The sequence below is a fragment of the Aythya ferina genome (genome assembly GCF_964211825.1).
Source record: "Aythya ferina genome assembly, chromosome: 2".
Classification (NCBI taxonomy): Eukaryota; Metazoa; Chordata; class Aves; order Anseriformes; family Anatidae; genus Aythya; species Aythya ferina.
In genome coordinates, this window is record NC_140297.1 from 68,325,104 (window position 1) to 68,351,081 (window position 25,978).

The window sequence follows — 25,978 nt, forward strand, 5'->3', positions numbered from 1 at the left end:
AGTTCTATACTCTAATAATTATATTGCTATATAATGTAAATTACATTGTCTCTGAGAAAAGTAATGCAACAGTAGACAGCAGCTTAAATACTCCAGGAAATTACAATATAAAGGACTGTCTGGTCTGATATTCTCCACAGATTTGAATAGAAAATGCTAAATGAACATCAAATTATAATCCTACAGAAAGAAAGAAAAAAAAAAAAAAGATAAACCAGCACTAATAATGCCTTAACTTCAAATTTCTTCACTATATCCAGACAAAGAGAAATCTACTTTACTGTGATGTTTATATCATATATATATGCCTATGAGCTTCGTCTAGCTCTTACAGAATTTAACATTTAATAGTCCAGGAGGCATAATATACATGCTGTGCTAATTGTACTTTGAAGACATCCTCTTTGGTTTCTGCTAAGAATGCAGAACACAGCCTGTGCATATTGTTTCCTATCTGATTAGCTCCATACATGTGCTTTTAAGGCAGAAGGTCTCCAATTCAGCACTGGCAATCCTAACGGCTGCAAATCTGTGACTCGATATTGTCAATACTGGTTTAAACACAATCAAATAAAAATACAGAAACTGACTTGCCTTTTTGTGTGTTGCCTGAATTGGAGGTATTACAAGACTATTCTTCACAATTTGTATCAGAGTGCTTCAGTCTGGCTTAATCTGGCATGAAAACATAATTTACAAACAAATTGTCATTCCAGCCTGGCAATCTATAATAGGAAATTTCATGTAGACACCCTCCTGACCCAGCAACAGAGCCATAGTGTGGTCACACTACACTGCTCAGGCATTTTCTTTCTCTTTTAACACATTCTTTACTGATTTTTCTCCTTGACACAGTTCAGTAAAGCTTTTAGGCACTTAAACTAAGTTGTCTGAAAATCCTTCCAGAGCTGGTCATGAAAACGCTACCTCCAACATTCCCACGTGACATCTCACTTTGTCTCTGTTGTGGTTTAATCTGGCCGGCTGCTAAACACCACACAGCTGTTTGCTCACCCTCCCCCCTCCCTCTCTGGGATGGGGGAGAGAAACGGGAAAGTGAAGGCTGTGAGTTGAGATAAAGACAGTTCATTAAGACGGGAAAATAATAATAACAATAATGATGATAATAGTACTACTACTACTAATGTGTACGAAACAAGTGATGCACAATGCAATTGCTCAGCACCCACTGACCAATGCCCAGCCTAACCCCGAGCAGCCAGCCTCCCCACCCTGGCTAGCCACCCCTGTATATTGTTCAACATGATCCCATATGGGATGGAATACCCCTTTGGCCGGTTTGGGTCAGCTGTCCTGGTTCTGTCCCCTCCCAGCTCTTGCTGCACCCCCAGCCTGCCCACTGGCAGGACAGAGTGAGAAGCTGAAACGTCCTTGGCTTGGTGTAATCACTGCTCTGCAACAATTAAAACATCAGCATGTTATCAGCACTCTTCTCATCCTAATCCAAAACATAGCACCCTACCAGCTACTAGGAGGAAAATTAACTCTGTCCTAACTGAAACCAGGACAGACTCCTCACCTGGTTCTGCTCTTTGCTGCCCCTTTGCACAGTTGCCTCAACTTCTCCTCTTCAGACATGCAGAAACTCTGATAGGATGATAATGAGTGCTCAAAATTACAGGCAAAGTGCAGGCTGGCTGACTTCAGATCCGGTTTGGGAGAGTGTATCAGCACATGTTCAGGTTTCTCTTGATAAGGTGACTTTCCTGGAAAAGAGAAAAATATGACCTAACACATTAGTCATTTCCACTGATTCTGATGGACTTGCCATTAGAAACAGGTTCCTGTGGGAGTATTGCCATGGGGGTTGACAAGCGCTGTGGTTGGTGATACCATCAGACTCTTAACGAGGAGGCCATGAGGAATGTAAACAAGTTGGAAGGAACAAAGAAGGCTGATTCACGAGATGCCTTGCTGTCTCAAACTGCCTGTTCTCCAACCCTTAAGACATTGGAGTTGCTAAAAGTTTGCTGTCGCCGGACAATGAATAGCTAGTGGGAAAGTACCGCTTGTAGAACTACTGGTATAAGAAGGAAGCCTGCCCTCAATAAAGTGTTGAAGTTATTGATCCCTAAAGATACCCTGGTGTCCATGTGGTCATTTCACCACAGTCCCTCTGGAACAGAGGTTGTCATAAATTAGGATTTTCATAGTAGAGTATTTAATTTATTAATTCCCTTGTTTGACTTAAATTTTTTACATCTCTTTCTCAATAATCTGGAAAGGACATTAGTAGAAGTTGGTTAATGCATGTGTTAAGAATGTCTACACTACTTGGGATTTCTCTGTATTCCATTTAACTGTTAGTATATACACAGTGACTAAAGTCTCATGGGGTGGATATAATATGCTAAACAAAATGAATTTTTTCTTAAAGATGCTTCAGACCCGCACACACTATTGAGAGCCAAAAGGAAATAAAATACAACCTGCTAGGAAACTTGAAGTAGCCTCAAACTAAACAACAAGAGAAGTAATCAACCTACATTACAGTTCCAGTGAAGAGTAAATATGTGCTAGCAAACAATTATATTTTCACCCCTTTCTTCACGCTGCTTCTTTCGTAGGAATAGCTAGCAGTTATTATTAGAGGACATTAAAGAAACAAATGGCTAAAACAGCAACAACTGCAACAGGCAACACTTGCCTGCTATTCTTCTCAGACTGAGGCCCTGAAAACACCATGTGAAGGCTCATGTGTGGAGTCTGTGCTTTTTCCTACCCAGGGCTATGCAGGAAGAGCCATATGAGGATAGCAGACTTTGAAGCATGAAGCAAGCTGGCTAGCACCAATGAGGCTGAAGATCATGGTGAAGAAGGTTGAACCCACGACTGAGGGCTGTATGTTGGAGGTGTACAAGCTGATCCCAAGGACAGGAACTGCCCTTGGCCCCAGGCAGTGTCCAGCTGGTGATGATCCCAGCCTTCTGCTAAGCCCCATTGCAAATCTACCATGCTACAGTGTGCTGGGGGCACCAGATGAGTAAGTGGCAGAGATCTCTGATCTGTCTGAGGAGATGTTTCTGAAGACAAGCCCCATGGGGCCCAGGCTGTGAAAGAGGGCCTGGTACAGGCTGTGGTTTTGGGCCTCACAAAGCCCAACAAAAAGCTTACTTCTGCCTAAATAACAATGTGCAATACAGAAAGGTCCTCAGATATTTAAACACAAAGGCAAGGGGACAATAGGAGGTCAAGGTCACTCTTTTCACTGACTTGTCAATAGGCATTTTAAAAGGCAGAGGAAGACAAAAGAATTACTGATTTTAAATCCTCTGGCTTTGAGAGCTGGAGAGCTCACAATTTTCTGTCCATTCATCCCCTTCTCTCCCTCTACCTATTCAGCAGTAAATACCATCCATATGCACTGTGATCCATCCCAGCACAGCAAGATGTGTCAGCTACTGACAACAGATGTTATGTTAATGTGTTTAATGTACAGTAGCCAAAAGAGACCAAGTAGCTTTGGCTTAATACGGGACTTAGGTGGAAGGGCAGGTGGGAAATATATCCCCCCCCCCCCCCAAAAAAAAAAAAAAAAAAAATTTAAATTTTAAAAAACTGATTCCAGCTTTTAAAATTTTCCAGATTTTTAAATCACTGATTCCTATGCAGATAGAAGAATGAGAGACAAACCTAATTCTTGGAACATGATAAAATTTGTGTGGGTCTTAATCTAGATCAGCAGTGTTAAGAAAAAATGTGCCCCTAGATATCCCTGTGTTAGCACCTAGAACCCTGCTGAGGTTATAAACTGTGCAAGAGCAGCAGTGAAAATGTTACCACACCAAAAAGAGCCCACCATTAAACTTAGTCTATGAACAAATGTCAAACAGATGGTGAAAGCGAAAGCACAAGGGAACAATGAATACCGGACTAAGCAGTGGCCACCAGTGTCTAAGTAACTTACCAAATTCTTTGTTGGTTCAACAGCACATATGTTTTTATTAAGTATACTTTTATTTATTTATTTATTTATTTAATGTACATAGAAGCCTTCTGAATTTTGCCCTTTCTCTTTGTGAAAATGTGGAACACTGTTCATCCAAAAATTTGTCAAATGGGCAATGTCATGGTACTATGAGTATGTGTTAGCCCTGTACATAAGCACAGAAGATGGCTGTCAGTTCACAGACGGATGTGAAATACAATGTTCAGTATATGGAAAGGCTCCTCACTGGGACTTGCTCATTGCTTCACCAAGCAGACAAAGTTTCTTTATCCCTTACTAAGGAACTGTTCAGTAATAGTTTAGCCAAGCACATGCCATGACTGCCCTTGCTTTGCCTTTAACATTTCATAGAATCACAGAATCATAGAACAGCTTGGGTTGCAAGGCACCCTAAAGATCACCCAGTTCCAACCTCCCAGTCATGGGCAGGGACACCTCTCACTAGACCAGGTTGCCCAAGGCCCCATCCAGCCTGGCCTTGAGCACCTCCAGGGATGGGGCATCCACACCTCTGGACAGCCTGTTCCAGTGCCTCACCACCTCAGAGTGAAGAATTTCCTCCTCACATCTAATCTAAATCTCCCCTCTTTTAGTTAAAAAACATTGTCCTTGTCCTGTCATTATGTGCCTGAGTAAAAAGTCCCTTTACATCGTTTTTAATAAGCTTCCTTTAAGTACTGAAAGGCCACAAAGAGGTCTCCCCTGAGCTTTCTCTTCTCCAGGCTGAACAGCCCCTGCTCCCTCAGACCTTCTTCATAGGAGAGGAGCTCCAGCCCTCTGATTATATTTGTGGCCCTCCTCTGGATCTGCTCCAACAGCTCCACATCCTTCTTGTGCTGGGGGCCTCAGCCCTGGATGCAGCACTCCAAATGGGGCCTAATGAGGGCAGAGCAGAGGGGCACAATCCCCTCCCTTGACCTGCTGGCCCCCCATCCGTTGATACAGCCCAGGATGCAGTTGGCCTTCTGGGCTACAAGCACACACTGCTGACTCATGTCAAGCTTTTTGTCCACCAGAATCCCCAGGTCCTTCTCATGCAGCGCTGCTGTCAATGAGTTCTTCTCCCAGTCTGTACTCATGTGTGGGATTGCCCCAACCCAGGCGCCACACTTTGCACCTGGATATGTTGAACCTGATTAGGTTCACATCGGCGCACTTCTCAAGCTTGTCCAGGCCCCTTTGGATGGCATCCCTTCCGTCTGGAGTATCTACTCCACCCCACAGCTTGGTATTGTCTACAATCTTGCTGAGGGTGCACTCAATCCCACTGTTTATGTCACTGACAAAACCAGAACCAGTCCCAAGATGGACCCCCGAGGGACAGCACACATCACCAGCTTCCACCTGGACACAGAGCCATTGACCACAACTCTCTGGGTACAGTCTTCAAGTCAATTCCTTATCCACCGAATGGTCCACCCTTCAAATCCATCTCTCTCCAATCTGGAGAACAAGATGTCATGTGTGACCATGTCAAAGGCCTCACAGAAGTCTAGATAGATGATATTAGTTGGTCTTCCCCTTGTCAACTGATGCAGTCACTCCATGATAGAAGGCCACCGGATTGGTCAGGCCATTCGTGAACAAGCAAGGGGAGGTAAACAACTGAGGAAATGTGTCCCCAGCTCAAACATTTCTCATAAAAGCAGTAAAGGTTCTTAAGAACAAGATCCATAGCTGGGAGGTTGTAAACATCTAATGCTTTGTCACTTGAGTATGGGATGAAATTCTAGAGCCCTTCTATTTTTTTTGTTATTTTTATTTTTTAAGAAAAAAACATACCTGTCTGCAAGTCTTGTGCCATTATAAACCTCTGTAAACCTCAAAGCCTTTTACCCATTTAATAAATACACTCTTCTACCAGTTTTGCCTTTGAGTGGTTTAAAGGTGATTTCAAGATAGCTAGCTAATGGTATGGACTTCAGCAACTACAGTGGGGTGGTCTATAGGACTACTATGTTCAAGCTCTTTCCTTGATGTTTAACATCCCAATATATTTCTTGAATATAAAGCTATTGCTGTTTCGAAATTGAGTTGGTTGATCCAAGTAGATTTGAATGTTCAGCTTCGAAAAGCAGCCATCATTTTAGGACCTTATGGCAGTGTGTGCTGAGTAATGACTGAAAAGTTCGCTAAATGCTATATGATGCACCAGCCTGAAGTTTTCAGGCCTAGCCAGAAGAGCTGATGCAGCTGGAAACAAAAATAATATCTAGTTTAGCATGAGTGAAAAAAAAGCCTGTTGGGACACACTCTGCTTTGGACACATCTGGCAATCTGGACCTTCATGTGAATGTCCTGTAGCTTTACAACAGGAGAATCCGGAAGAAAAAGCAGAGAAACAGAAGCTTGAAGCCACTTTAAACAATCAGAGGCAGCTTGGTGTTGAAAAATCAGATGAATCTGAGCACAAGAATTGACTGCAATTATGAGGATAGGAAAAAGCATCTGGAAATACCACAAGGGAACAAGAGAGAAGCCAAGCAAGGGTAGAAAACTGAGTTGCTGCAGAGGCAAAGGCAGCACCCAGCATCCCAGCTTCCGCTTGCCAACTGCTCTGACCACCTCTGAGGGTTATGTACTCTCTGTATGAAGGCTCCCCTCCTGCAGAGTCTCTTGCTTGTTCTATGCTAACAAAGGTAACAGAAAAAACACAAGATGTCTGTTTTGCTTTTTAAATATGAATGAGGAGGACAGGAGGGAGGGTGATAGTTATTCTCAGGACTCCAACCCCAGATGTGCCAGATGTTCAAAGAAATCACTGTTGTTAAAATTTCAACAGATTTATCTGAAAATGACCATCTTTGCAAAATATGTTTTGAGAGAAGAAAAAGAAGGGAAGATGCAAGAAGAAAACCAACAGCAGACAGAATGACTAAATGGAAATTATTGGGATTATTTTTTTTTCAACCAAATGCTTTCTCAGTGATTCATGGATTCACAGAAAGCAAACCTCTCACATCATGACTATGACTAAACATTTCTCAGGTAGGGCCTATCAGGTACAGTGCAGAATTCTTGAGGTAACAGGAGAGAAAGCCATCCCACAGTACTTAGTATTGCAAACATAAAAATTACCTAAATTCAGCCATTCAGCCTACTCACTCTGGACTTAGATTTTTTATTGTGCACCTTCACCACTAGACTATATAGAAAAACAAAACAAAACAAAACAAACAACAACAAAACAAAAACAAAAACAAAAACAAAAACAAAAACAAAAACAAACTTATTTACTTAAAAGGGCCCTGTATATGTGTGAGGGCACATGTGTGAAACCCCAACAGACTATATAACTTTTTGCTCATGTGGCATAGAAACATTCTTGCTAAATCTCAAAAACTCTAGAGGTGGAGGAAAACTATTTTATACCCAGCTCTACTAATATGTTAAATATGTTAAATAAAACTAACATTCATATTTATTAAACACTAAACATCTATTTAACTCTTCCACTTAACTGGTCTGGAACACATTTAAATTAAAGCAAGCTAGTACAAATATATTAATTCACTAACAGTAACATGAACATCCTTGTAAATCAGAGCTAATCTGGTACCAACCAAACTTGCAGATATTTTAGTTTTCCCCTTTGCTTTATTCAGGTTAGTGTGAAAAAGAGAACTGATGTCTTTGACCTTAGGAAGCAGATGACATACTTAAACATGAAGATTTCCAAATAGAGAGAATAATTTTCACCAAGATGAATTTGCTACTGATGGTGTATAAAACATATACATGTATTTCGTCAAGAGTGAAATACATTTTAGGTCAGTATACATCAAAGAAAAACCCTTGTAAATGTTTCTGTTTCACATGGTATATGGGATTTCTTGAGCATAATTGTATGAAAAGATCTGGAGAACTACATATATTTTAACATGTCTCTCTCTCACTTATGTCCTCAATATCTTCTAAAATGAAAAGAGTCATATTTTCATGACACTTCATAAATGTATATTCTGAGAAAAAACAATGTCTTCCTGGTTTGCTTTTGCATATTTAGAACAAAAACACAGTATCTCTGAAATTCCAGAAGCATGAACAGTGAAAGCACAAATTTCTTTACAGAGAAAGAATATGTGTGTGTGTATATATATATCTTTTACTTATTTTGTATTTTATATTTCCTATATATCTTTGGAAAGCTCACAGTTGTCTTTTTCTTCCCATTCAACAATAAAAAAGATAGCATGTAGTGATTTAAGACATTTAATCCAAGCTTAACAACCTGTCTCCTATTTGTAATATCACTAATAAGTAGCCTGTCAGGTAGTAGAAAAATATCTTTACAATTACAGACTTGACTTCAACCTAATTTTCTTCTACAGGATGTTGCAGATCTGCACTGAAATCAATGGCATTATGACATAATAACTTAAAAGTGGGCTTGGGCTAAGAGAAATTTGGAGTCAAATGTAGGAAGATATTTCAAATGAAAGAAAATATAACAGTAACAGAACAGTTTATTTTTTTAATCAGTTGTTTTAGTGCTCACTTTGAGAAAACCAAAAGTTCTGGAAGGCTGTAGGGTGACTAAAACTGAACCACAAGAAATTAACTGAGCACTGAAAGAGTCTGGAAAGGAAAGTTAATGAATTGTCTACATTACAAATTCAACCATATAAAAAGAAGTCTAGACACAAACAGATGCATATCCTTGGATGTCATCCATTTAGCCATCTTATTCTTGTTGAGAAAAGACCAAAGACACTTAGATAAATGTCCTTATGGCTCAAAGCTCCCCAAAAAATCCCCAAATCCTTTAATTTTATAACATGTGCCATTTTTAGAGCTAGCTGAAAATTTCCAAACCATTCCACAAAAATAGTTGCTTACTTCCTGAAATCGTATGTTATTCAGTTCTCCTGTTATATTCACTGCTTATGAATGTTCACACTTGCATTTTTTTGTTTGCACATATGTTTAAAGAACATCTGTTCTTTGTTCCATCTGATTCAGATTATCTATATATCTATGCATGCAGAGGTCAACTAGTTATCTTCTACTGTCATGTGTTTTTATCTAATTTAATAAGCTCAAGTTAGAGGGAGCAGGGATCGAATGCAGCAGGAGCTCACCATTTGTCTGCATAGCTGGTGAAATATTTGACTTTCACACAACGCACATCTTCAGCAAGCAGGTATCAAGGGACTTTGTTGAAAGAGGCCAGTATCATCATCACCCTCTTGGAAACAGAAAAGAGAGATCAAGATTCCTGAGTTTGCCCGTATCAGTCACCAGATGGATGGGAGAGCTTAACATAAACCCCAGGTAACCTGAATCCTTGTTCACTGCTCTCTCCTTTGCTCCACACTATCTTCCTATAATGGAAAGTTGAAAGAAGTTTTTTGTTTGTTTGTTTTTGTAAACAACTGTTTTGAAGCTAGTAATAAAAGGAGAGGGGAGCTATTTAGAAGGAAATAAAGTGATCAGTTTTACTGGATAATTTTTTGGCAACAAATAATTTCACTAGCATGTGCAGTTTGAATAGACAATTTAATTTGAAAGGTTATTGATAAAGGAATTTGGACGTCAGTCAGCTTACAGGACCCTGCAACAGTAATGTTTCTTCTTTGAATCACTGAAAATGTTGCTATTTCACACAATGTTTGTATTTCAGCAATAAAGAATTGTGCTTCACCAATGGATTCTTTAAAACTGGGCAAGTTTTCATAGATGCCCATCATAAGCAAACTAGAATATACTTGATAATAACATATATTTACTACAAGTCATGTTTGTGATTAACTCTCCTGCCAAACATAGTGCAAGCATGTTTAGCTACAGATATGATGGAGACATCTAGGTGTCTGTAACAAAAGTGTTTTCTTTTTTTCCATCCTAATTATTATTTTTTTTCAAAGTGTGTGGTATTGTACAGCAGAAGCAATTGTGGCAGAATGAAAGTTCCCACTTTTTATCCCCGTTTCTATTTACCTGTCTGTAAAACAATCTAAATTTTCATTGCAATTCACCTTGATATTTTCCTTATCTATTTTCCTTTCTCATTAGTCTGCCTCATGAGAAAATATGGGTGCAGAATACTAAATCAACTTTACAGTTAACACATCTGGTACATATTGACAGACAGATTGTCCACATATGTACATATGTAAGTCTGGGGTTTTAGAGGGTTTTTGTTGTTGTCCTTTTTTTTTTTTTTTTTTTTTTTTTTTTACTAAAGGCATAAGAACGTGGTCTTCCTGAACTGGAATATGTCTAAGAAAAACCTTTGCAAATAAAATACTGCTATATTCACCTAAAAGGAAGCAGGTGGCATCATTATAGCAAAGCAATGTAAGCATATGAAAGAGAAGAGAAAGATGTATTTTATTTCATTTCTCCGAATGGCTGTTCGGCTGTTTGATTTGTTTTACCTTTTCAATTATATATATGAAGTCATTTTCATTTAGAGGCAACCCAGGAGGAATTGGTCTATGTCCAAGCACTTGCAATTTCTGTCATTTTGCCAAGACAGAATACAGTATTGGCAGAGTCAGCATTCATGGCTTCAGTTCCTAGGGACTGGCTCCCTTGGCAGATGTGTTCAACAAGATGGGACTGAACTCAGTTAGAGGTCGCATATATTTCTATAATATGGATAAAAAGAATATTAAATGGAATATGTTATATACTGCATATTAATAGGTTTCCCATATTATGATCTTCACAACCATCTATGGGGTAGAGAGGCTTATGCTTCTCTTTGTCACCTGGGGAACACAGGCCAGATGACTTGTCCATAGTCACACTGAAGTGAAGCATAGGATGGGTCTTTCCTTGCCAGATACCACCACGAGCCCTCGACTTTGACAATAGTACCATCGCTCATAGACAGAAAATTCCAACAGAACTGGCAGCACTCACAGTAAAAGTGACTGCTGCTTGTCCATGGCTAGCAGTTTTCTCCGAGTGTGGTGACATATGACAGACACTTTGAAACATCCCTACTAGTCATCAGGAAGAGATGGGACCTCAAGGCTTCACAATTCAGGCAGAAAAAAAGATAGAACAAAAGCCAAAAATAAATTTAAAAATAATAATAATAAATTGGGGGGAGGGAAAGCAAGGCCCCAAATTTTAGATATCTCTCCCCTAAAATGTGCAAATATTAACATAGTATCAGATATGAGTAAGTGAATATAGATGTCTTAATTAGATCATGCTCTACTCTTGTTTGCAAAGGTAAAATCCAATGATTTGAAGCCTACATGAAATTCACAATTCCAAAATCACAGAAGAGTTGAGGTTGGAAGGGACCTCTGGAGGACATCTGGTCCAACTCCCCTGTTCAAGCAGAGCCAGCTACAGCTAGTTTCCCAGATCCATGTCCAGGAGGCTTTTGAATATCCTTAAGGAGGGAGACTCCATAACTTTCCTGGGCAACCTGTGCCAGTTCTCCATGATGGGGGGTGACCCACAGAGTACAGAGATGCTTCCTGGTGTTCAGAAGGAATTTCCTGTGTTCCAATTTGTGTCCATTGCCTCTTGTCCTGGCACTGGCCATCACTGGAAAAAGCCTCTTTGCACTCTCCCTTCAGGTATTTTTAGGCATTGATAACATCAGCACTCAAACCTCTGCCTAGGCTGAACAGTCCCACCTCTCTCAGCCTTCACTCACAGGAGAGATGCTCCTGGCTCTTCATCATCTTTGTGATTTTTTGCTGGACTTTCTCCAATATGTCCAGGTCTTGTACTGGGGAGCCCAAAACTGTGCACAGCACTCCAGATATGACCTCACCAGTGCTGAGCAGAGAGGGAAGAATCACCTCCCTCAGCCTGCTGGTAACATTCCTCCTGGTGCAGCCATCTTTGTTGCAAAGGCACATTCCTGGTCTGTATTCAGCTTGGTGTCCATCGGGACCTCCAGGTCCTTTTCTGCAAATCTGCTTTCCAGTTGAGTGGCTCTCAACAAGTACTGGCGCATGAGATTATTCCCCCCCAGGTGCAGGACTTTGCACTTCTCATTGTTGCACTAATGTTAAACTAAAAACGAGAAAGAAATTATTGAAGTCATTGGAATCCTTAACTATTCACTTTTTGTGTAAGTCCTCCACAGGTTTATGAAGGTAAACTCTAATCTCTTTATAGAAAAAGATACTCTCTTTATAGAAAAAAGTATTTCAGAGTAACAGTAGAAAAGCTAAGCTCAAATATAACTGCTTTTTCAGAAACAAATATTTACTTCAACTGCCTGAAAACAATCCAAAATTAGTTATCTATTTATTTTGATAAGAGCAAAGACTCTACACCGAGATTTATTATGCTACATATTTTTGTTCCACATATTGTTCCAAAATACCAATTTGTCAAGATTCAAATATGAAAAATATCACCTTATGTTTAATTTGACAGGACACGGATAAAATAGCTTATTTTCAGCATTAATGTGCACATTTTTCTGATTTTCAAGACCCAAAACATCCTCAGTCATTGCCTGTAACTTCCTAAAAAGCAGCATTTTTTAAAAGACTGATAAAATGATTTGTTAATTTATCCAAACAGTGCTCAAAAGTTCCTGACCCCAAGACTTGCCTTCCATGATTTCAGTCTGGCTATGACTTTCCAGTGTCCCTGCATCCCCTTTTCTATCCGTAAAGTGAGTAAACTGAGTTAGTTCCTTGACCCCTTTGTCCCCATGATACCATCTACTCTATTTTACAGACTTGTTCCACTTCCAAATCCACCTCCCATGATGGATTCACCCTTTAGCTCATGATACTCCAGACCCTCTCAGCCCCAGATATGTACATAGACTCTGATTAGCAGTCTCCATTTCCTGATGGATACCTTTCCCTAGTATAATCATTATTTTATCTACAACACAGTAGAAGTCTAAAGGTAGTACCTTCCCTGCAGCTAGGGCTATAATCTCACTTCTGGACCATTGCATTCTGTCCCTTCTGCTATCTGATACATGTCATTGGTCCAAACAGTGGTCCTCTTCTTTCAGGTTTTCTTGCTCCAAGAAGCTACTGTAGAACGTGTGTTACCAAACGCTGAAGCTTTAAGTCAGGACCCTGCCAATCTCCTATCAGATAACCTATGACCTCTTCCCCTGTGATGTGACTCATCCTCTACTCTATGGCCTTGTCCTCTGTCAGAGTGTTGGTTGCTGAGAGCAATGGGAAGTATCTGAGGGCTCAGAAGCCAAACTGCAGTTATCTGTCATCTTAGCTAACTCTTTCTCACTTTAAAATCGATTTTTGATTAGATATAACTTGTGTAAGCAGCAATTGCAGGCTCTCTTCAATGTTTATTTCATAGAGTCTACTCACTGTAGAACCAGTTTAGAAGGAAATTCTTCACTCAGAGAGTGGTTAGGCACTGGAACAGGTTGTCCAGAGAAGTTGCGGATGCCCCATCCCTGGAGGTGTTCAAGTCCAGGCTAGATAAGGGCCTGGGCAACCTGATCTAGTGGGTGGCATTCCTGCCCATGGTAGAGGGGTTGGAACTAGATGGTCTTTAAGGCCCCTTTCAACCTGAGACATTCTATGATTCTATGATTCAGTTTGGGAAACTGAAGAAGTTAGTCAACGAAGTATGTTGGAAGAAGGTAGAGCAGAACTGGAGAAAAAAAACTTACATGTCATTATTCAATACATACTTTTAGACTGAAGTCAAACATAACAAAAAATCACCTGCCATTTTCATTTCCTACATAGAGCACCCTGACTCATTAGTTCATGACTAATTTTTAACACAAACAAGCACAAGACCACCTACAGATGCATTTTAATTTAAATGTGACAACTTTACTAGAGCTGATAAGCATGCCATCTATTCTTTCTACATCATCCAGATTAGGAGTAGGAGGTGGTCTTGGGTTACTTACAGATATTCTATGTCTCTTCTTCAACACCTATGGGAGTTGTAATGCTCAGCCACTTGGAGGAGATGTGCAGCCCTTTGGTGTAATTATCAATACACAGAAACACTGATAAGCCAATGTTTAAAGAGTACATGTCAATTTGCTTTGTAACGGGGTAACTATTCACAGAGCACATATCAGAGCTGTGCCTTAGAAAACACAGCTCTCATAGTTAATATGGGTATTCAGATAGTGGAAATGACAGCATGGCTAGTATACAAACACGAGTGTTCTCTGACTAGCAGGAGAGGAGAGAAAAGAAGAAGGATAGGGAGAAGGTGAAGATAAGGAAGAAGGAAAGGGAAAGGAGAGCAGAGAAAGAAGAGAGAAAGACTATTACAACAGGCTTAAACAAGAAAATGAGAAAGATGCTAAGAACAAGATCTGAAAAAAAAAAAATTGCATAATGACAGCTTTTTTAAGACCATGAAAATATCTCAAAAAACTTTAAAAGTTAATATGCATCTCTTTTGAGTCAAATCTTGCAAATCTTACTCAGGCAAAATATATATTACAGTAAATGCTGAGTAGGATTTGTTGATTTCACCATTTACTAGCAGAATTTATAGTTACTATTCTCATCTGTTTTTCATTAATACTGATATTCCATGTGAAATCCTGTCTTTATTGAAGTTAATGCCAAAAGTCTCTGACCATAATGGGCTCCGAATTTCTGCATCATTAGGTACGACTACATATATTAAGTAGCTTTCAGGAGTATAACTTAGCACCTTAAATATATGTATTTCAATGTACACAGTAAAAGCACAAGCTAGAAGGAACCACAAGACTTATCGGACCTTTAATCAGTTTCCTAGTTAGAAGAACTAACCATATTTTCATGTACACTTTCAGATGGCATACGTTAGTGCTGCTGCCAAAAGAAGTCAACCTAGCTGTTTTTGCTGGCCAGTTTCTAATGTGAATTGGTTCTCAACTTGCTGCATTAACATACCAGTGCTTGGGCAGCTGAAGGGAGGGAGGACCATCGAGTCAGGAATGAATGTCTGCATAGGAGAGGAAAGGACTTCTTCTTTAGTATAAATGATGACTTATTACAACTTAAAGTGCTTGTGAAACTCTGTTTGTGAGGGCAGAGGGATCAGGACGTAATTTTTCAAGTGGTCTTGAGGTATAAGTACCAATAGAAAATGGCATGTCACAACAATGGAGGAGAAACATCTTTACCTATTTATGATGTGCATGGCAGAAATAACTGAATTTTGCATCAGAAGAGCTCAGGCATTAGCCCTGATGCCACTACTACCCTGAGGAACAAGTATTTTCAAGTCCCAAAGGTTTTCAGGTCCCTACTGTGGTGGCAGGCATGAGTTTGCTCTGTCCAAGCAACTCCTAGCCCCTGACTGTAAGTTACTTATGAACAGAAGCAAGTAGCAACAGTCAGCCCTGAAAACTTCACTGGTCCACTGAGACATCAAATATATTAGCTTCTAGGCCACTTGGAGCACAGACAGACCATGCTTATGTCTGCCTACAGAAGGCAACGCTTCTCTTTTTCTTCTGTCACTCTTCATTGGTCCAGTTTATTTGTACCAGGAGATCTTCATCACAACAACTTTTTCTCACATCTGCTTCTTCCAGTGTTGAGCAGAACAGATCCCTGGATCCTGTCTGGACCCCACAGTCCTGCACAGCACCAACAGAAACTCCCCAGTGCTGTCTCTTGGGAGAGAGAATTTTGTGAATCTGGTGTGTCTGAAAAAGCCTGCACTGCAAAGCTGCCAGCAGCAGACACCTCCCCCTCCATTACAAGGTTTAATTCCCAGTTTCCAGGGAGTGGAAGTTGAAGGTGAGAGCTGCAGCAGGTAGGAAAAAACAGTGATGCTAAGGGAGGCATGGATTTTTTTTGCACTCAGTACTACATAACGGTGCATTGCCTATGCTCCAGATCCAAATAGCAAAACACAGTGATGTCTCTGACAACTCCAGTGGAGACTGGAGATGCCCAAGGACATTTCAGTAGAGCTCCATTGACTTCAACAGGCTAGAGCAAAACCGCCAAAATTCAGACACTGAGAAACTAATATTGGTAGGGGTCTTTTTTACTCCCCTCTTCATTTTCTCTTGAAATAACTTAACACATAAAATGGAAAATTGATAGAAAGGTGTGCATACAAAAAGGAGATAAAATGGGATTTAGAGGAGAAAGGAAAACTGGAGGAGTTGGGAGAAAGGAAGGAGTTAGCAAATAAAATCTTGCCCTGATTATCTCATAGTTCTAATGATCTGAAAAGAGGGGGTGGGAAGAACAAGGAAGAGATCAAGGAGCTGAGAGTAATTAATTAATTTATTGTTTGGATTGTTTCCTATTCTTCAGCACAGAAAGAGAAATCAAGATTAAAAATAAAAATTAAAAGTGAGATAAAGTTATTAGAACAATTAACTCATAATTACACTGTTGTGCTGATTTGTTTTTGTTCTAACTTAAAAAAAAAAAGTCCTATAAATCCTACTTCATTAAGCTATTTAACTATTTTTTTTTTTTTTTCAAACTAAAAGCTTTTGAAGTGTGCAATTAAATGAAGGAAGAAGGAACGGTAGTGCTTAAACCAAAGAGTTGAACTCAAACAAATATCCCCTATCTCATGCTAAGAAATTCTGGACATGTGCTCAACTCAGGCTGGTCTCTCTTAACAAGGCATCACTCTCTGTAAGACCCTGCACCTCTGTGTAGCCCCTACAAGAACATACAACCCTAAAGCTGTGCTTCTAATGCAAAACTGGAAAACTGTCATCCGCCTGAATTTCACAAAGCACAAAACACAGCTTCTGGAGAGGTAAAATTCCCTGTATGCATTGGTGGTGTGCAAACTTGAACAGCCACTGTGCTGGATGGTCTCTGCTAATGCAGTTCCTCAAGTTTCTGTTTTTGATAACAAGAGAAAAGCACATGGATCCAGACCACCACAGCTTGGTCATGCACCACTCTTCTGGGCAACCTAGTGGCAGAACTCTTGGGCTACTTTCTGTTGAAGGAGCAGAAATGGAAAGCCACTGTTCCTCCCAGCTAGGGAAGCCCAAGCTATTTCTACTCCTGAGTGTCCAGCTGGGTGCAAAGCTGTTGGGAACTACAGCGATACACCCCGGCACTGATCCTGATGGAGAAAGTACTTGTGTGCAAGCAAGGATGGTTTTAAATCTGCTAGTGGTTGTGACAGAGGTTATTCCTGGGCCTTTCAATGATTTGACAGCATGTACTATGTGCATAATGCATGTGACTAGCATAGAGACCAAGATGATGCAGTACACAAATGAGTGCTGTAGTGGAAAAGATATGTGCCAGATTTACTCGTCTAAATTAAAATTATACTGGAGCAACTGCTGAACACGCTATATACCGAGCTCCCTGTGTAACAGCTCAGCAGTGCATGATCTAGAGCAACAGCTAGTGTTGTTAACTTCTCTGAAGAACAAGGTGTATGAAACTGTGAGGAAAAAAATAATTGTGGCCAGCCTTGATAGAAAAAAACAAAAGGAATGTCAGTATTACAGGATGAGGTTAGAGTCTGCTAATCTGATCAGTCCCCCAAAAGTCCCATGTTGGCTACACTTTAACACTAGTTTAGAATATGCAGGACTTATCTGGTTATATTACTTTCAATATCTTTCTGTAGTTGTTCTTCTTGTTATACTACTTCTGGTAATATATATTGTCACACTACTACTATTGTTATTACTGTTATTATTATTGTTATCATCATCACCTTATACCTCTATAGCCCCTGTAAATACTGAAGTAAAATTGGCTAAATGCGTACTGTACAAAACACTTTCAGGGAAAGCTGGTCATCTGAATCATGGGTAAATTTGAGGTTTTAATCTTCCTTATAGTATGCCCCTTAGAATATAGATTATTTATTTATCTATCTATTTATTTATTTATTTTTTAACCCCCAGTAATCCTCTACAATGGATGTTTTATATTATCTCCAGGCTACACATTTGGCTGGCCTACATCTTACAGCACTGTGTCATGCTTGATTTGATGTGAGAATTTCAAGGAAATGGCTCAAGACAGCAGTCAAATAGTATATAGAATCATAGAATCATAGAATATCCGGAGTTGGAAGGGACCCTTAAGGATCATCAAGTCCAACTCTTGACACCGCACAGGTCTACCCAAAAGTTCAGACCATGTGCCTAAGTTCACAGTCCAATCTCTTCTTAAATTCAGACAGGCTCGGTGCAGTGACCACTTCCCTGGGGAGCCTGTTCCAGTGTGCAACCACCCTCTCTGTGAAGAACCCCCTCCTGACGTCCAGCCTAAATTTCCCCTGCCTCAGCTTAACCCCGTTCCCGCGGGTCCTGTCACTAGTGTTAATGGAGAAAAGGTCTCCTGCCTCTTGACAACCCCTTACGAGGAAGTTGTAGACTGTGATGAGGTCTCCCCTCAGCCTCCTCTTCTCCAGGCTGAACAGGCCCAGTGACCTCAGCCGTTCCTCGTACGTCTTCCCCTCCAGGCCTTTCACCATCTTCGTAGCCCTCCTCTGGACACTTTCCAACAGTTTCATGTCCTTTTTATACTGTGGTGCCCAGAACTGCACACAGTACTCGAGGTGAGGCCGCACCAGCGCAGAGTAGAGCGGGACAATCACCTCCCTTGACCTACTAGCGATGCCGTGCTTGATGCACCCCAGGACACGGTTGGCCCTCCTGGCTGCCAGGGCACACTGCTGGCTCATATTCAACTTGCTGTCTACCACGACCCCCAGATCCCTCTCTTCTAGGCTGCTCTCCAGCGTCTCATCGCCCAGTCTGTACATGCAGCCAGGGTTTCCCCGTCCCAGGTGCAGGACCCGGCACTTGCTCTTATTGAACTTCATGCGGTTGGTGATCGCCCAGCTCTCCAACCTGTCCAGATCCCTCTGTAAGGCCTTTACGCCCTCATTTGAGTCCACAACTCCTCCAAGTTTGGTGTCATCAGCAAACTTGCTCAAAATACCCTCTATTCCTACATCCAGATCGTTTATAAAAATATTGAAAAGTACTGGCCCTAAAATGGAGCCTTGAGGGACCCCACTGGTGACCGCCCGCCAGCCTGACGCAGCCCCATTTACCATAACCCTTTGGGCCCTGCCCGTTAGCCAATTGCTCACCCATCGTATGATGTTAGATAGCCTTATGCCAATGAGCCAAATTTTCAGATGTAAATAGCTGTAGTTTTGCTGAAGGTAGTAGACCTGTTCTGAGTCTTAACAGAATGTCTTACTAAGTGTAAGGAGATTTTAAGGGAACTTTAATTTTCCAGATAATCTATCCTGGCCAACTTGTTTTAGGGATTGAGAGCTGGTCCCTCAAGAAGACAAACAAAAACACATGCTGTGTCATGGGGTTTTATATCTTCAGTAGACGTGGCACTTTTAAAAGTTGTTCTAGAATGGAGTCATCTCTATTTCAGCTTTTCCTCTGCACTCTTCAATTATTAAAGTTTAATGCGAAGAATTCCTTGGGGACTTTCAGATTTAATAACAAACCATTTTATGTACTAACAGAAGACCCCAAAATTAGGAGAAATCATTTACAAGTAGACAACAGCTGTTACAACATTAAAACTTTAATTGGCATCCCCCAACAGATCATCCTCTTAAGGATGTGATAATCTTTACAATATTCAGAAAGAGAACAATTTATAAAAAGAGGATTGCCCATTAGCAAAAACTAAGCATGTATGCAGACACAAATACATGTCTGTTGAAATAGGTGGCGTCCCAAGAAGACAGGATGACTCGGTGGCTCTGCTGATACTAACCTGAATTCTGCCACTTGCATGTAACTTTAAACAAGACATTTCTCTAATTTACTTCACTAATCCCTTTCCATAAGTTTAAGTTAAAAGTTCTTCAGAACCATGGTCATCTCTCAGTAGGTATTTCTACATTGTTTTAACACAACCACCCCTCCTATTAAACAGAGCCTTCTGTTGGTAATGTCATTAATGACAATAATTTACATGTATACCATTTGTTAACAGGTGAGTTTTAAAGAAAGTGAGTCTTTGTGTACTCTGCAAGTGAGAAAGAAAGAAAAATTCTGCTGAATATCTAAGCAGTCACAATTAATACCAAAGTAACATAAATCAGTCCTGACAATGCATCCCTCATACAAATTCTCCTATTGTAAAAACAAATTTTTGAAAAATTAGGTTAGTGACAGAGAACACCATTGATGAAATTATTAGTGGACTAGCTTGATGGCATATTGGAAAAAGATAATAAAGTGAACAGAGTAATTGGTGCAGTAAATCATCTCTGTATTTCAACATCCATTCAGCTAAACCTTGCAGCACTGGAAGAAAACTAAAAAATATTGCTGTGACTCTCCTCAGGGATTTTTTCCATCTGTGAACAACACTGTCACAATATTCTCTCAATTTTCCTTAATTCCCGAGCAAACTAAATAAAACAGTAATGGAGAATCCCAGAGACGGTGATGAAAAGTGTTATTTAAAAAAATTGCCTTAGGATGGCATTTCATCTCATCAGCAGATGCTTAAGTGTTTTGTTGATCTTAGGTCCTGGAGGAAGATTTGCTCCAATGGTAGGAAATACATAATGGTTTCACAGCTTTGCTGCACTTAAAATAAAGTATATCAAATGTCTTCTTCAAAGTATAATTAAGAAAATATTTCCTAATGTTGCCAGAGATTTGACTTTTAATATAATGCAGAAAACAGAAGGCTAAGCAAAGATTATGTGCAGAAGAACAGCCCAACTGTTTTCAACTGCTTAAAGTAACTTCAAATTTAAGCAAGAAAAAGGCAAAAAAAAAAAAAAAAAAAAAAAAAAAAAAAAAAAAAAAGTTGTTCAATTAAGAATTCAGATGGTTGATTTTGGGAAGGAAAAAAAAAAAAAAGGGGGAGAGAGAGAGAGAGAGAGAGAGAAGATTGAATATAGATAAAAAAAAATATGTATTTGCAAAAATTTCTTCTTGGTTTAGTTCCACAGGTGATCCTCATATTAACTATGGTGGTGATGTAACATCATTACATGCTTTTCTCTGGTTAGAGCTAGTCTCCAGCTTCTAGTCAAAGATGTTGTATTTCTGTTGTAAGCTTAACTACTAAGGGACTGATGTTTATGTGTACAAACATAAACTTAAATGTAGCTCAAAACATAGATCTACAACGAGACACCTTTCACTCTACGGAGAGCTTATAACTGGCTTCACTGTACCTCTTGGAAGAGACTGAGTAAAGGAAAAATCCTCCTTATGTTTCAATTATCCTTTCACAGGTGTACACAGTTGCATGAAATGCTCTATTCTAGTTTTACAATAACCATCAGATTCTGGAACATAATATGGCTAGGTTATGACAACTGATCCTTACAACTGTGGTACATTAGTTTGACAATTCATGTGCACCTTGATGCAAAAGGAGATCTTTCATCCTAAGAATTCAATTACAAATGATTGATGTCTGTTGTTCTGTATTGTTAAGGAGATACTGCAAAAAAATTTGTATTTAGTGTTACTCTCACAGCCACTACTCAGCCGTGCTTATCAGCAGCAGAACAAATCCATCAAGAAGTACTCCAAGAGGAAAGTTGACAAGAAAGGGAGAGGTACATCAAAACATGAGTGACAATCCTGTTGACTCAGTCTCAATCACTCTTCACATACTATATTGTATGTACATCCACAGAACAGTGCTCATACTTTGATACGATAAGAAGACCAGGGAGAACTGATAAATTTTCAGTTTAGACATGGAACAAATGAAATTGTAAAAGTCGTATGGTATGTAAACATGGTGCTCCAAAACTAGTATTCAGAATACACGGGAATCTATATTGTAGACTGCAGGTTATAACTCGTGCTTTATTAGGTTTCTTCTGTCTTTTTGATATTCATCTATATACACAGTACAGTCCAACCCCCTCCCCAGTATGATATTAACAGTTTTGATGACATACTACACTATCTCTTATGAATGCCATACAAATAGGACTTGCACCTCATCTACCTACACAACATTTGAAATAAAATATGCCCCCTTTTTGAAGTAAAAGTTGGAATTTCCTCTGATCCCTGTCTCTGCCAGGTCAAAATATGAAAGACCAAGAAGTAAGGGTTCAGACACAGTGAGGTGGGACTGCAGCATTGCTTCACATTTGCTTGACAAGAAGACAAGGACATGGACAGTAGCATGCCAAAGCTTGCAGAAGTATTAAAGAAAATAATGCGGATTTAACACATAAAATCACGTAGCGGAAAGACTTACTTGCTAGATCCCCAATATGAATAAATACCAGAGAACTAATCTAAATAGTTATTATCATAATTTGAGAGCTGAGTGCTGTTCTGCTCCAACTACAAATGTGATTGAGACACATGCTTGCTCTGATGGAGGAAATTAGCAGAGGATTACCACTTTCACTAAGAAGATTAAATGAAAAAGAAAAAATAATTTGCTTTCCATTGCACAGCTATACCATCTACCATTAAAAGAAAACAGACTGTATTAAAAAGGACCATCAGTTTAATGGAAAGATTATTCTGACAGTTGCCAGCTCTGCAGCCTGTTTTGTCACTTAAATCAAGCACACATAAGCAATGGCAGAGGCCAAATCCTTAGCTCAGATAGCAGAAACATAAATAATTTATATGAAATCAGGAAACAAAATCAGGGATTGGAGTTTGTTCTAGATTCCCATTTTGCCACCATTGTAGCAATAACCACAGACAGTAAAGCCACAGCCTTATTGCAGATCACATCCCTCTTTACCCCAGCACTGCCTTAGCATTCAAGACATGCTATAGGTTTGAACACTTATGTATTGTGATTGCATATTTATAAAGCAACAGTATAAAGCAACAGTAACACAGACACTTTCGGTATCATCAAATCCATGTTCCATGTGTCAGACAGCTACGTGCAAGTCACAGGAAAATGCACAGGCTGAGTTTTCCAAGTACACTGCTAACAGTGCAAGCGGGGGCAGTATGTGCAAAAGATTGAAAGACACACAAGCACTAACAAATGGGCCACAATACCTTTTCCCCATTACCTAAAAAAATCACGCTATCCAACCAGTCATAATTGTGTGGTATTTTAGGGTGACTATTACAGGTGCAGCCAGAGAAAATGCAAGAATTTTTCAGGTGTTTTAACTGTCATACCAGCAGCATTTTTATAGTTTTTCCTTTCCTGCAATAGCAGTAGCTGAGTAAAGACACACTGGATCTTTCTTTTTCTTTCCAGATACTTTTTATAACCATCTAGGCACTTGCTTGAAAAAAAGGCTTTGGGCTAGAAATGTAACCAGAAGAAGAGAATCCAGAAGCAAGGTCAAGCTCTGATAGACCTACATCCAACTCCTGTCCTGTGCACAGTGTTTCCTGCTGTCTCATTCAAACTCTTCAAGCTGAAAGAGATAATAAACAGTTGGCACAGAAGCACACACAGAATTTTGGACTGGTGAATCTGAGACTATTTTCTAGCTCTCTAAGGACCAGAGTTTAGAGGCTATAGTGGCAGAGAATAGGTCTCATATGTACTATCTCCTTAAAGATGAAAGATTAGGATACATCCAATTTATGATGCCTATTTATTTTAATTCCTGCATTTGTTTGACTGAACCAGTCAACTGCATTTAACCTCAATCTACAGAAATAAAGCCATCATATCTAAATCAGGTGTATTACAGCTGCCATGCTAAGGAAAAACCTCTTAACCTCACATTACACCACTTACTCATTTGTAAATCAGATAAAAAGAAGCATTAGGAGATAAATTGCACTAGTATGATTCTAGGCCCAGCTCTGAAAAAGTGCTAGGGAAAAAAAAAATTCAACCCTAAAACCCTGCACTAAACTGATGGTGGCAGAGCAGACCCAGGAGGCGTTGTGACTCAGGCACACATGGCTGAGTCACCATTCCCTTATGTTTCCTCATTGCTCCATCTCACAGTAATTTACTGAAGGTACTGACAATTATTAGCCACCTCCCTTCATCTACCCTCTACCAGATCAGCTGTGCTTCCAGCTGAGCACAGACAGAGGGAACAATCTGAACAGGTTGAATGTCTCACTTTGGTGTTTCTGGATTATGCACTGGGAATTTTTCCACCCTCTCAGCCTCTTCTGCAGGTATGCAGTCTGAGACACAATGTAGCTTGTTGCCAGATGATAGGCTCAATGCAGAATAAAAAAATAAAATAAAATAAATAAAAATAAATTAAAAAAAGTCTTATCCTAGCTTCAGTATTGGTATTGGAGAAAGGCAAGAAAAACACAACTGTTTATTTCTAATTAATAAAATTTATAAAACAAATACATGATTTTGAGAGGAAATGGGGGAGACAGCTTCTGCAGCAGGAAAATATTATTTTCTGAAGGATGAGAAGAGCTATCTTCATTCCATCCTCAGCAGCGAGGCATTGTTTACGTATGATTTTTTTTTCTTGTTCCCATTTCAGCCTTTGTATAATATGTGTTCAGTAACCGTCTTACTGGTTACTTATGTTATCTCTTAAATTAACCATTTTTTTAATCTGTCAGTGTGCTCTCATTATGTATTGGCTGGTTCTCATGGCAATGCCAGAGAGCACAGGCAGAGCCTGGGGATAGGCCAGGAGGGATTGCCCTCTTGCCAAGAAAGGATTCATGATCTAAGTACAGAGTACGGGTAAAAAGCCTTCTGATAAAAGCAACCATTTGCTAGAGGTGATTTTTAGAAGCTAGTTCACTCTCCAGTTTTGATCTTAACAGCCAGTTCATCCAAACACGGCCAAACTGCCCTTAGCAAATCCCCTATTTTATTGCTAAAATGAAGTATCCTCATCCAGACTGGAGATTCAGGATCTGCAGGTATACAAGATGGCAGAGTCACTGAAGGGGTGTTTAGGAATGCCTTACTCTGGATTAGGAACTGCCTACATAGATAGAGCAGGGACAGGGATCGTCACAGTTCAAAGATCTGTGAAAAAAGGGGGATAACTGCAAGGGCACAAAACTCACTTGCATGAGTCCCCTTCCGGATGTGGCACAAGGAGCATTAAGATACAAACACATCAGGAAGTTGCCAATGATTTTGCCAGTAAATGTTAATCTCCTTTGCTATCAATCTGATACCTTTTAAGGAACACCAAAAGAATATTTTAAAAATGTAAGGTAAGCTAGAAAAGCATCATAATTTTACATATTAAAAATAAATAATAAGTAGTTCACAACCTAATTTCCCAGACTCTTCTTGTCATAAATTCAAGCTGACCATAATTTGCTTCCTGATAGCATGTCCTTAGAATTGAACAATACCACCTTTTTAGTGCCAAAGCAGACTCTGACATAAATAAATTTGATTTTGCTTTCAGAAAGGAATACTATTAGATTTACACTATTTAATGGAGCAAAAGTTTTTGCCATCACCTTTTGTCATCACCTTTACCATGAATGGAGCTCAGAACAGGCAGTAATTCTTTGATTTTCTGCTCTGATAAAATGAAAGAAAAGCAATTAAGGACTCTTTTTTTCACAACATGGAAAGCAGTTTTTACACTGCTGTCAGTTGCACCAACAGTGATATCATCCTGATCCCATGGAGTCAGATCCTTCAGTTGGTGATCTTACTCTTGACATGTTTTTTTTTTCCTGATAATCCTCCTTACTATTCCTAAAAAAACCTCCATAATGGGAAGATTCAGATGTCTTAGTCCATTCAGCTCACTGCAATAAGTGTTGAAGTACTCACTTCATGCTATTCAGCCCTTCTGGGTATGGATACTAGAGGTTTTCAAGTGTAATAGTACATGCCATTGTGGTGGTTTTACCGTGCTGGGCAGCTAAACCCCACAACCGCTCTCTCACTCCCCCTCCTTTAGATGAGGAGGGGGAGAAGTAAAGCAAAGAACAACTCACGGGTTGAGATAAGGATAATTTAATTAAAGGGAAATAATAATAACAATTAAATAAAGACTACCATGAACTAAACAATTTAACTAAGGGGAAATAAAAGGGAAAGGGGAAAAAGGGAGGAAAACAAACAAACAAAATAAATGAAAGCTATATGGAAGTGCAGAGGAAAGAAATTACTCTCTACTTCCCACAAATGAGCGATGATTGACCACGTCCTTGAAGCAAGGCCTCAACGCACGCAGCCGGTGTTCAAGAGGAGG

The 25,978-nt window shown here is 39.7% G+C and overlaps 1 long non-coding RNA gene across 1 annotated transcript in view; it reads right to left on the minus strand.

Annotated features, from left to right (window-relative positions):
- Positions 1–593: 593 nt before the first annotated feature.
- Positions 594–25,978, minus strand: part of LOC311433000 — a 43,263-nt gene continuing 17,878 nt past the window's right edge. Inside the window, exons 3-4 of the long non-coding RNA XR_014690481.1 lie at positions 1,541–1,727; positions 594–675 (exon numbers count right to left, since the gene is read on the minus strand). This is a non-coding gene — a long non-coding RNA (uncharacterized lncRNA). The remainder of the gene's footprint in view (positions 676–1,540; positions 1,728–25,978) is intronic.